This window comes from Corylus avellana, chromosome ca1 (assembly GCF_901000735.1).
Source record: "Corylus avellana chromosome ca1, CavTom2PMs-1.0".
Taxonomy (NCBI): Eukaryota; Viridiplantae; Streptophyta; class Magnoliopsida; order Fagales; family Betulaceae; genus Corylus; species Corylus avellana.
This window is the reverse complement of record NC_081541.1, coordinates 33,191,893-33,205,122: the sequence shown is the minus strand read 5'-3', so window position 1 is coordinate 33,205,122 and position 13,230 is coordinate 33,191,893. Positions and strand designations below refer to the sequence as shown.

The following is a 13,230-nucleotide window of genomic DNA, read 5'->3' as shown; positions in this document are numbered from 1 at the left end:
GGCATTTATTTGATTTTGCATGTGATTTCTTAGGCGTTTGTTTGCATTTCTCAATATGATGAGAAATGTCTCTGTGATGTTCATTGGAAATAAGATTTTTATTTTTTTTGGCGGGGAGGCTAAATGAAAATGTTTCTAGTGGGTACAGCTGAATTGGGGCAAATCCAGACTTATGTGGTGTTCAAGCACGAAATTTTTTTTAGGTTTGTTTTTGCAGACCTTGATTTATATTTTTTCCCACCCTCTAATCCTAGCACTAGCACTCTGGTATCAAGGAAGCAACCTTCCTGGTTCTTTTCCCCCAAAAGAGCATCCTTTTCAATTGTGGAAAATTTAAGTATTGCATGATGAATGTTCACATCGATGGTGCATTTTCATTATCAAAAGTGAATTATGTATCCCCATATAAGAAATTGTTTTCTACAATTTTCAAATTTTTGAATGATGACAGATACTCTTTTGTTTGCTTGGCTAAATGTTTTATTGGTTGATTATTTGATATGCTATTGATTTTAGGAGCGAATTATTTCATGTTTATCCGAAACAAGGTCATGATAGTCACAGCTGGTGCCATCCCTTCTCTTGCAGAGCTCCTCGAGTTCCAAAACAGCAGTATAAGGGAATTAGCTGCTGCAGCAGTCTTAACACTCTCAGCTGCTGCACCAAACAAAAAAAGAAGTTAAAGCTAATCTTATGTAAAGATTGAGAACACCTCAAATCCATCTGTGGAGTGAAGGCACTACTCTATAATTTTTTGACACTATAATTTGTTACTGAACTATTTCATCTGCTATATATTTGTAATAGTCGTCATAGTAGAAAACTGAATTTGTTATTATATTTGTATTTGGAATGATGTATTGATACATTTCAAAAAATTGCTGTCGTGTTTGTTATTTAATTCTAGGTGTATCTAAAATTAGTATTGACTTAAATAGAGGACACAAAGTGTACATGTTTCTTAACTCTGGCTTGTTGAAGGGGCCAAACGACATTGGCTCAAAGGGGTGGCCTCCTGCTCCCAAGGGAGTCAACCGTGAGGATTTCTTTGATGAATGTCAAAAACCGGCTTGTCATTTTTTTTTTTTTGGTGATGGTCATGTAAAATTGTAAATGTTGATATGCTAGATGATGATATCAAGTTATTTGGGATGGCTCCAAATATTTTGTTCAGGCATGGGAAGTCTAGGAAACCAACTCATGGGGAGGTTTGTTGGAGGAATTGTTGTTGCATTCACGAATGCTTATTGCTAGGTGACAACAGTGACTTAATGTAGAAAAAAAAAAAAAAAAAAAAAAAAAACAAGAAAAGAAAAAGTGAGTTAATGGCAATAAGAGAGAGTAATGCTACTTAAACTGTCCGCACTTTGGCTGGTTAACCCAGGTCAGTAAATTGTCCGCACTTTGGCTGGTTAACCCAAGTTAGTAAACTGGGTTAAATAGAGTCGTCTTAGGACCTTGGAAAGGAAATCCCACTCAATCATCTTATATTCCTTCGTAAGGTCTACTTCAAAAATTATTTATCAAATTTTTATTCTACAACTATTTAACAATGATAAAATGGCAACCCTAAATAACCATTGGATATATAACGTGGCACATGCCACGTTTTTATTCTAAAACTATTTTTGATAATAAAAATTATTTATCAAATTTTTATTCTACAACTATTTAAACCTTAATTTTGGCCACAAATGAATAACAGATATGAAATAGTTTATGTGAGATTGACGTGTTTTAATAAGTGGACCGACTGTTTAAAACTTGTTCAAATATATGAGTTTCATAGAAACTGTCTCACAATTACTAATTGAATTGCTAGCAAGAAATTCGGACAACAAAATTGTTGGGATCTCTATCTCTAAAAATCACACTTTCATCTTACTGTACTGACGTGATTGTGTTAATCGGCCATTGGATTAGTTATTGTTTAAAAAAAAAAATTAAAAATTAAAGGCTGATTGACGCTGTCACGTCAATAAGGTGATATAACGATGAGATAAAACTTAAAAGTATAATTTCTAACATTACTCTGTATCAAATATGCACACTCGAGCTGGTTCCTAAGCTTGTATGGGCCAACACTTCGTGGGCCAATAAAGAAACTCTACCAAACGAGTATATGCACAAAATGACGCATTCATGTCTTTTAGGGTCATAGAATAAGCATAAAACGATTTCAAACCGTTGCTATGGGCCTGGGCTGCATATGATTGCATATCTTGGACAAACGAGAGTTAGCTCTCAAGCTACCACCGAAAATATATGTATTAGATCATCAAAGATTCATAATTTAAACATTAATCTCACTTAGTAATTTATCTTTTATTTTAATTAAAATACTTTTTACATCTCTCTCCCCACTGCCTCCGGCCCTCATTACCAAAACACGGTACATCTCTCTCTCCCCATGGCGTTTATTATACAGTATTGCTCACTGTTTGACGTGTTTACTGTACGCTTAATTTGGGATATTGTAGTTCAAGAGGTGGGTTATGTGATATTGCAAGCAAACCAAGACCAAAAACAATGATTTTTGCGAGCCACGAAGGTAACCCAGAAGTGGGTCTTCAAGTCGGGGAGCGGCTTTATCTTGGAATGGATTTTGGCACGCCTGGTGCGAGATTTGCGCTCATCGTATCAGCAAGGGACAATTCACGCTGAAGGAAAGAGGGAATGTCTGCTATATAAGGTAATAATAGTTTATCTTTTGGAATTCTTATTTACAAATGTATGCAAAGTGTTTTTAGCAATCTAAACCTCTTGACTGCATAATATTGGGCATGGTAGTGTCTTGAACATTTGAGAGAATTTTTATAATGTTAAAAAAAAATAAGGTCTTGAAATTTTGGTGAGGCGAGCCAAGTAAATTGTGGGGCTAGATTTTATTTATTTTTGGATGAATAAATTGTTGGGTTAGATTTTATTCCAGAAATTGTCTGCGCATTACCAAATTTGCATAGAAATTTTATACATGAACTAGCTCTCACTTAGGAAGCCAGGAAAGAATATCATTTGTATCGACTCATGGAAAATGTTAGCTACATTTGTACAACCACTCCAAGCTCAATCTCACTTACTAATGAACCAATGTGGGACTAATTTTATGGAATGTCACACTCACCTTATGTGCTTAATGATGCTCAACAAGAAGAATGTAATGATTTATGTACTACTGCAACAAAATTTATTGCCCAGGTGAACTGAGAATTTTGTTTCTGATGTCTAGAAAGAGCAAAGACGCAATAGATTGGATACATTCTTGGAAATCAACACTTCTCTTGCTGCTTGAAGACGTTCCATTTCATCTTCGCCAGCTTATTGCTTCCATTTCCATTGATGGGACTTCTGCAACTACTATAATTATAGACGGGTGGGTACCTTTGAGATTTGTCCCCTATCGTTTGCCTTGTTTTCCTTTCCCATGTCAAGATGCATTTGAAGAGGGCATTCTGAATTTGGTATTGCAGCACGACAGGAGAACCATTGTGGAGACCTTTCCTCCACAATGAGAGCTGTTCTGATGCTTTACCGATAGTAATGTCTATCGCTGTTGAAAACCATACAGTTTGTGCTGGGTCCTCGACTCTGTGCAAGCTCGTCTCATGGTGGAATGTTTACGATTCAAATAAAGATTCTGCAGCATTGTTGCATCAAGCAGATTGGCTGTTGTGGCTTCTTCATGGAAATCTTGGAGCGACTGATTACAATAATGCTTTGAAGGTAGTTTTGACTATTTCTTTCCATTCAGGACTTGCTACCTCTACCACTTGTCAATTGCCAAAAATTTGTGTTGGAAAAACTATTTTGATTGTTGTTACCCTTCATAGGTAGGCTATGATCCTGAACTTGACTCCCTATCCACCCTGGTTGCTCTCGCATCCGTATTCTAAACTTCTGCCTTCTGTCAAAGCTCCTGGAAGTCCAATTGGCTTTTTAAAAGAGGACGTTAGAACACAATATAGTATGTCTTCTTTCAATTAAGTAGTCTGGTAATGAAGCCTATATGCTTTGTAATTTTCTTCCAAGACACAATTTCTAGATACATTGGTATCAATTGGAAGCTTGGTCGAATTGTTATTCGCTGGGAACTGACAACTTTGATAAAACGTTTCTTTAAAAAAATTCCTTTGGAAGATTTCATGTAATTTCAAGTTTATAAAATACATCTGTGCAGGTTTTCCAAAAGAATGTGTTGTATGCACTGGAACCACTGATAGTATAGCCGCCTTTCTTGCCGCTCGTGCATCACAACCAGAGAAAGCTGTGAGATATCTGCTACACTTACCTTTCTCATTTAATCATTAAGGAAATTGTAACACATGTTTAGGGTTTCCATTTCCATGTTTTAGACGTCACATTTATTTCAGCATAGAGCCAAATGTGAAATTCACCCTACTGCAGACATTGCATTTCATAGTGCTATGGTTTTTTTTCTGTCTAGATGATTTCTAAAATTTCCTAGGAACTTTTTGCTTTACATTGATGCAATTAAGCTGTTCTCTGAATTTCCATGAATTTTGTTTGTAATGCTGATATTTAGGTCACTTCTTTGGGTTCAACCCTTGCTATCAAATTACTGAGCACCAGTAGGATCGAGGATGCACGATCTGGGGTGTATAGTCATCGTCTAGAGGATGAGTGGCTAGTTGGAGGTGCTTCAAATACCGGTGGAGCTGTTCTTGGACAAATTTTTACTGATGAGCAGTTGGAGAACTTAAGTGAATAGATTAATCCCATGAAAACCTCTCCACTAGACTACTACCCTCTGCCAACAGTTGGAGGGAGATTTCCCATGGCAGATCCAAAGATGGCTCCTAGGTAATGAATCTCTACCTAACTTCTTTATGGAATTTGTAAGAGTCATTCTAAATCTAATAGATACTCATTTTTATATATTAATCCTTTTTATACATGCTTGAATCTTAATTTTGAGAAGCATACCCTATTATTTGCATATTAAGGTATATACATGGTTACAAGTTTTGAAAAAAGTTGAATATGTTGGGATTAATTTTGCGACTGCACCATCCTTCATGGTAAGTAGTATGAAAATAAATTGCAACTTGAAAGGCCTTGAAAATATTTACAAAATTAAGGCACCTAGTTGGAACTTGGCCATCTGCTACTTAGAGACAATTTTTTTTTTTTGAGGATTTAGATGTTGTATGTTGTGTGGACATGTGTTATGGGAAACTGCCATCCCCTCCTCCATCCTTTCTCTCTCTCCCCTGGTTTGGCAGATATTGAAATAACTAATCTTGCTTTTGGTTGTAATCTGGCTGAAGACAACAATGTAACTAGAACTGACATCTCAACCCTGATATTTCTACATTCTATGTCTTTTGGTTTGTGGATTTCTGTCTGCAGTAAAGCAAGTACAGCAGGTAGACTTAAAAGTGAGGACTTAGGTATCTCTGTTTAATGTTACCATGAAGTACACTACAACAATTAATAGACGGAGAAAAAATTGGCTGGGTCTTCTGTATGTATCAACTTGTTGCCGTTTTACCATTATTCTGAGACTCTTTGCATGTCCTGATTGTAGATAAATGTCGGTCATTGGGTTTATTCTTTTTTTTTTTTTTTTTAAGGTATCTATGAGTCCCATGATCTATCCAAAAAAAGAAGAAGAAGAAGAAGAATGACAGAAAATCCAACATAGAAGCCAAATCAACAGTGGCAATAATATTTTATGTTTTTATGGAGCAAAATTATGTGAGAATGAAATATATCCAGAAAAACTGTATGAGCCAATATCAAAGTTTTTTTTTTTTTTCTTTTTTTGTTGAGTTTTTGGTATTTAGTTGAATTGGCCTATGATGAAAGTTAAAAAAGCATATTTCTTTGAAACTAGTTCTTATTGAATGGATTTTTTTGTTCTTCTTTTGATGAATTTGAATTGATTGTTTTCAACTGCGTTGTGTTAACTTTTCTGGCTTCAACAGCTCCTAGTACTATGGAGTGAGCATCTTCAACATAGATATCATTAAAACAAAACTTTACAACAAGATGGAAGACGACATTCTTGAAAATGATTTAGTTATCTATATCAAGAAATAAATAACTGAAAGTTTTAGCTAAAAAATGTTGATAAATGATTTCCATTATCTAAAACATCTATGGGTCCCACTGTTATAGGAACTTTGGTGAAATTTTTATGTTCTTTTTTGTATAATATTTATGTCCAAGTTGACTAGATATACTTTTGTATACTCCTTTTTAATTCTAGGTAATGTTAGTATTCAAAGAATCTCATTTGAATTTTTCTTTTATATAATGTTTAAACTTCATTGCTAGTAATATTGTTTCATTAGTTCGGTGCCCCTAAGAGAAAAATCATGGCTCTACCACTGGCTCTTAGCAAAAACTATTTATATGGCATATGTTTGTTTGACAGTTTTGTAAAGAGATCAAAGGTTTTTGGCCTAAGTTCAAGTTTTGTAAATCAATGATGCAATCTGTTTGTCATTTCCGACTAATCTCTGATTATCATCTAAAATATCACCAAAAAAAAAAAAAAGTTTCAAGTTTTGTATGTCCATGCCAGAGCTAAAGTTGTGAGTGTTGCATGGGGATTTGTTACCTGTGGCTGAGGAAAATACCTCTGTTCTTCCTTTTTGTTAACTGGGTAATCCCTTTAATGATATCTTCAGGTTTGGCATTTGGACTAGTTATTATAATATAAATCCCAGAATGTGATGGATTAGAGGTGATTTATTTCTTCATCCAAGTATTTATATGCCATTTTACAAGAGTTAGAATAATGATAGGCATGCATGATGCATGAGCAAAGTTGATTTACTTGGAGTTCCTGTTTGGAGGTTGTCTTTATCAGGTTTCTACTTTATAAAATCAGATGTGTCGGTTTTGGGACATTCGGAGCAAATACACTATGTGGACAGTAATCTTCAACCGATAATGTGGTGGTTAATATCCCATGGTCTGTCAATTGATAATGTGGCCGTATGTGTCACTCTAACATGCTCCTCAGCCTCCTCCTGCGTGAGGGATAGATTCTCCCACTGCCGCGTTATCTCTTCAGCCATGGGATAATTGTTCATTGTTGAAAACTAGACCTAACCCCACCTCCTCATGAGTCGTAGCAAAGAAAAGATCCTTGCTGAAAGCAAGACAAAACCCCTCCTTTAGCTTCTCACGAAGACCCTCGGCGCAAACCCAGAGAAGCGAACCCTGGAGAGGGACGTGGCAAAATCAATCTTCATATAAAAATTGAAGTGAGGGGAAATGGATATGATAACACAGAACAAAGTTTAATTCGTATTACGGTTACTGGAGAGCCACAACAATTGCACCTATCAAAGGAGCTAAAAGAATGATCGAAATGATTGAGTTCAAAGTTCAAACGTAACAAACCAACAAGGTAACCCCATCTCCAACGGTCCAAAGATTAAAATATTTGTAATATTTTGAACCATTCATGAACATGACATCAAATATGTTTAACACATTTATGGCTCCCACGTAAGTAAGAGGTTGTGCGACAGCTAGAAAATGAGAGTTTGATAGAATATAAAATAAAGATATACACACAAAAACCCGTCCCAATGAAAAAGCATAATAAATTGGGTTGGTAAGTAATGCTAATCCTGCACCTCCTAATATAAGACTTTATCTCAAAAATACTGTTAGTTTAGTTTGCGAAATAAACCCCTGGAATGGAATAGCTATTCTCATGAAATAGTCATTCTTTTGTTTAGTAGGAGTCTAAAGATATACACACAAGAACCCATCCCAACGAAAAAGCATAATAAATTGGGTTGGTAAGTAATACTACTCCTGTACCTCCTAATATAAGACTTTATCTCAAAAACATTGTCCATTTGATTTGCGAAATAGATTCTTGGAATAGAATGACTATTCTCATGGAATAATCATTATTTTGTTTGGTAGGAGTTTATTCTTGCGAATAGTTATTCACATGGGAATGACTAATTTCATCTACACAGGAATAATTATTCCTCTAAAAAAAATGAGATGAATAGAGCATTCTCAATGAAGGAGCCAAACTACGTTTATGCAAAATAGCTCATCAAAACTCATTTTATCAAGTTTAGCTAATTAATTTTTAAATGTCTTCTACATCTGATTAGCTATATTTTTATCTATATCGTTTAAATATCTTTTTAATATATTTTTATTAAAAATTGTGAAAGAATATTCTCATAATGATCCCTTAAAAAATGGGAAAGGTTTTGGAAAATGAGACAAACAATAAAAAGTAAAATGTCTTCCTTGAAAAGTGCTACTACATGTAGCTTTTTTTTTTTTTTTTTTGCTAATCCAATCAAATATCCATTTTGCATTTTTTTTTGCTAATCCAATGTGAGGGGTTTCTTACAACTCTTATTAGCTATTTTAGATAAAAAGTATCATTTGACTCCTCCATTGGCATTGAGAGGACAAAGTTTTCCAAAATAGCTCATTCTTTCTTTTTTTTTTCAAAAAAAAAAAAATCATGTGGGTGGCTGGCCACCTCAATGGGTGGTCAACCACCACACGTTTAACCATTTTTTTTTTTTTTTTTTAATTTCAAATTTGGAAAAAATAGAAATCAAATGGGTTTTTGACTAATTTTAGTTCAATTCCAATTATAAAATATGTGTTACTACCAAACTAGAAAATTGTAATAATTATTCAATTTCGACATCTTCTATTCTCAGTAATAACTATTTTCTTTCCTGATGAAATACGCATTCCGTGAATCAAATGAGCCCAAAAAAATCATGTATCGGTCATAGCAAATCCACTATACGTAAAGAGATAAATAATCAATTGTTTTTTTTCATAAGCTTATTGACCTCACCAAGATTTTTTTTATTTTATTTTTTATGAAAACTAAATGCTAAGGAATGTGAATTGATGTAGGTACAGTTCTCGGACTAATATCATTCTTTTATCTTAGAGAGTGGTTTGAAAATATATATATATATATAGAGAGAGAGAGATTTTGAATAATTGCAGATATACTCAGAGATCCAAATTGAAGCTTACTAATTGTAATTACTCTTTATCTTTAATTAAAGGAATTACTTATTATATATATATACTTGTTTGTTTAGGTAAACTTAAAATTGTTCAAATTGTATTATCGTACATTACTGACATTGGTAAACAACCCAAGCCAATTTGATTATAATTCAATTCGTGTTGATCATAAGTGGAAAACTCATATTCTTCGGTTATTGATAAACAATTTGTTGGATAATACTCAACACAATCACCACAACATATACCGATTATGAAATCAGTGTTGTAATTAAGCAACTGTTTCTTTCGAATATTAGTTTACAATTTTCAATCAACAACAGGTTAATGTATAGGGCATCCATGAACACATACTTCACAAACAATGAATTTATCAACCTCAAAATGCATTTAACGGCAGAAATGTTATGATGTGATTAATTTTTCATAAGGATATTGAATTCATACATACATGTAAATGATTTGATGGGATAAGGTAATCATAAAAATGTGACCAATGTGCTGTGTGTTGACCATGATTCATGACCCCAGTTGTCATAAGAAACATATTGTAAATATCTATGAATATTTTTATTTTCTTGTTTGAGATAAGCCACAAATTGAGAATATATAGTATTCCTTTACGGTAAAAATGAGTTGAAAATAAGTTGTTAATAATAGATTATCAAGAGAAATAGGTCAAATAAATTTATATGCGAGATATAAATTTAAAGAAATTTTTTGTATGGAAACATTTTTTTTTTCTTCCTATAATTCTGTTTTGTGTTCTAAGTTTGCCTACTATTAATAACTTTATTTTTAGCGGTTGTAACTTTATCCAAGATAAAACAGAAAAATTTGTATTCAAAAACTCTCGAAGAAGTTTTATTCCAAGCAACTACTCAAATGGGACAGCATCATTTGTGATATCCAATGATCATTGGGTGATACCCATGATCCAAGAAAATAAATAATCGGACAATTCTTAGTTTTATTTAGGTTATTAGTATTTAATTTCTGATTAATTAGTAAGTTAATCATGAAAAAATAACAAAATTTGAGATGTTTATAGAAAAACTATCATCTACTTAGTTATTAACTAACATTTGAGGGTACCTTCTTGGAAGACCCTAGCTTGCAATTTGTCCTCGTCTCGGGTCTCCTATATATATTTTTATATTTTTTTTTACAAAAACAATACCTTTAAGGAATAAAAAAACAATGAAGAAAAGAGTAAAGGAAAAGGAGAAACAATTGAAAAGCAAACACAAGATGGAAAAAAAACTAGGGTACCGTGCAATGGTCAAGGTTGCAGGAAATTATTAAGTCTGCCTCTCTAGTTGCAGGTTGCAGGACCTATTCCTCTCAAGCTAGTAGCCGTAGGTAGTGCGTGAACCGCAAGAATGCTTTAAATTCATATTTAAAAAGAGTGGAGGGCAGAAAACATGACAAAAAGGCCAACTGGCATTTTAGCCATTTACATTTTTGCCCTTCTTGTCTGTTTTTACTTTTTTCCTTTTTTTCCACGCGGAGCAGCAGTTCTATCGCTTGCTGCTCTACATAGACTACACATATATATAGGGATCTGAAGTGAGCGAAGCGTCTTGCGAGTAAGTTTGGGCTCGGCTTGCATAAGCTTAGTTCGTGCTCGACTTTAATATTAAATGAAGCGTTTTGTGAATACGAATCCTAACTCAAATATTAAACAAAGCAAGTTCGGCTCGATTCGGCTAAACTCGTGAGCAAGCTCGGATAAGGCTCATCTCGCTTATTAAACTCGGCTCGTATATTTTTTATTAAGTAACAAATAACAATATATAGTCAACATTACTCTTTTACTCAATAATAACAAATATATTATATACCTTTATATTTTTGTTATTTATATATATTATATATATATATATATATATAATAAGAAATATATGATATTTTCATTAATCATTTTATCATATGATATAATCATATAGTACAAGTGTACAACTGTACAAGTTATTGTGTCATTTAATACAAATATTATAAATAGATAGTTTATACTTTGAAAATTGGAATCGTATACTGTATATCATATAATCATTAATCATTATATAATCATATGGTATATCTGCATAAGCTATTGTGTTATTTAATCAATACATTATAATTATATACTTTATTCTTATAAAACATATATGATATATTACATTATCTTATATCTAAGATAATATTAATATTAATTGTAAGATAATATGATCATAAAATTTAAGTATGAGTGTATGACCATTAGATCATTATGAATTTATTACTTAGAGTTTGAGTATTACTATTAGATTAAATGATTAATAATTAAGTAACTAATTTGTTTCTTATAATTTATACATTATAATCACAATTTACGGTAAGTAAAAACTTAACAATTTAAATTTAAATTATATATCATGAATTGTGATAATGAGAATATATAATATAAGTATATAAGTTATAACAATTAACATTGACCCATTACCCATATAAATTAGATAATGATACAATCATATAACTATATAAGTATATAAATGTTTACATATAAGATGCAATATATATTAATATTGACATTATATACTTGACTCGTATTAAATATTAACATTTTAATATATTAACTAAATAATACTATATGTAATATGAATTTATAATGGTAGATTATTGGTGCGTGTGAGTGTGACATAAAGCGTTTGACATTATCATTTAAAAACACTTAATATAAAATATAAAAGAAAAAAAACATGATTGAATAAACAAAATTTTTAAATCGCAATTATTAAAATTGAAATATCAAACTGACCATAAATAATACTAAATAACACAATTTTTATTCTTAATTCTTAAATTTTGAATTTTGAATTATTGATTAAATTTAATACTGGCCGTCCAATTTAATTGAATTTAATCTTAGACGTTGGATTTAATCAATAGAACCAGTCTCACCATAAAATGCACACATAAGATTAATTCCAGGTGCACTATAAATTAATCTTTAAGCAAAAAAAAAAAACCTAACCCTAAATCCTAATGGCCGTCTCTTTCTCACACTCACACAGCCGTCGTCCCTTCCTCTTCCTGACTTCCTCACACACACGCGCTCGCAGGCTCGCAGCGATGCTCTCCTCTCACCTCGCCTCTCGCCGTCTCGCCTCTCGCCTCTCACCTCGCCTCTCACCGTCTCGCCGTCTCGCCGTCTCGCCTCTCGCCTCTCGGTTTGCCTCGATCGATATCTTGCTTTCTTACCTTTAGTTAACATGCAACTGAATGACCATTGTGCTTAAATTGGACTTTAGTGGCATAAATTTGAGAGCTACTGTTCATGGATTTTCTGATGGGTTTATGTTTTCTAACTGCTTCCCTTTTTTAATTTTTTTTATTATTTAACTGCTTTCATGAGTTTCATCTGATCTGAGATAATCACTTCCCAGTGAAAAACCTTAGCTGGGAATAAGTGCATTGAGCACAATAGTAATAATTCTATTTCAAAAGCTGATCCTTTCTCCCCATAATTATTTGCTGTTGGTTTTGATAGCCATGTTAATTCAGTAATAAAAAAGTCGAGCTCGAACAGGGTTCCAACCCTGTCGAGCTGAACTCGAGGAGCGAAGTCAGGCTCGACTCGAGCTCGAGCCTGACTCAAAAAATAAACGGGACAGCCCAAGCTCGGCTCGGTTACACCCCTACATATAAGTTGCCCAAATCTTCACGTTTTACCAACGAACCAGTTCAGATTCTCCTTCGCCTTCCCTCCGCTAGCTCTCAAAATGTATCAAAATTGTCCATGTCCAGTTTTACGGAATGTTTCGAATTCCAGAGTGATGGTCATGCTCCACGCCAAGATCTGTGCAAGCATGTTCCTCACATCCCTCAACCACGGGTATTCTTGTTTCTTTGTTTCTTGTAGTTTTCTTTTAAAAAAAAAAACCACGGGTGCAGTAGTTTTCTTGCTTTTATTTCCCTCAAGTTTTTTTTTTTAATTAAAAAAAAAATTTGTATAGAGCTCAAGTGTTGGATGAACAAGGTGCAAAACATGGATGAACCACATCGAGACTTGTTAAACATTTGGGTATTTGACAGGGGGAAATCTCCTAGGTTTTGGAGAGAAGGGCAGAAAAATGTTAAGGACTATAGCGAATCATGTCCATAAGCTTCCTATTTTTGCAGTAGGTTGACCGATCGAGTGTTCATCGATCCATATGATATGTGTATAACATTTCCCTATGATGCTGAATGTGCAAAGGA

The 13,230-nt window shown here is 33.4% G+C and overlaps 1 pseudogene; it reads left to right on the top strand.

Moving 5' to 3' along the window:
- Positions 1-2,351: 2,351 nt before the first annotated feature.
- On the top strand, positions 2,352-5,559 carry LOC132166950 (D-ribulose kinase-like; annotated as a pseudogene).
- Positions 5,560-13,230: the final 7,671 nt, after the last annotated feature.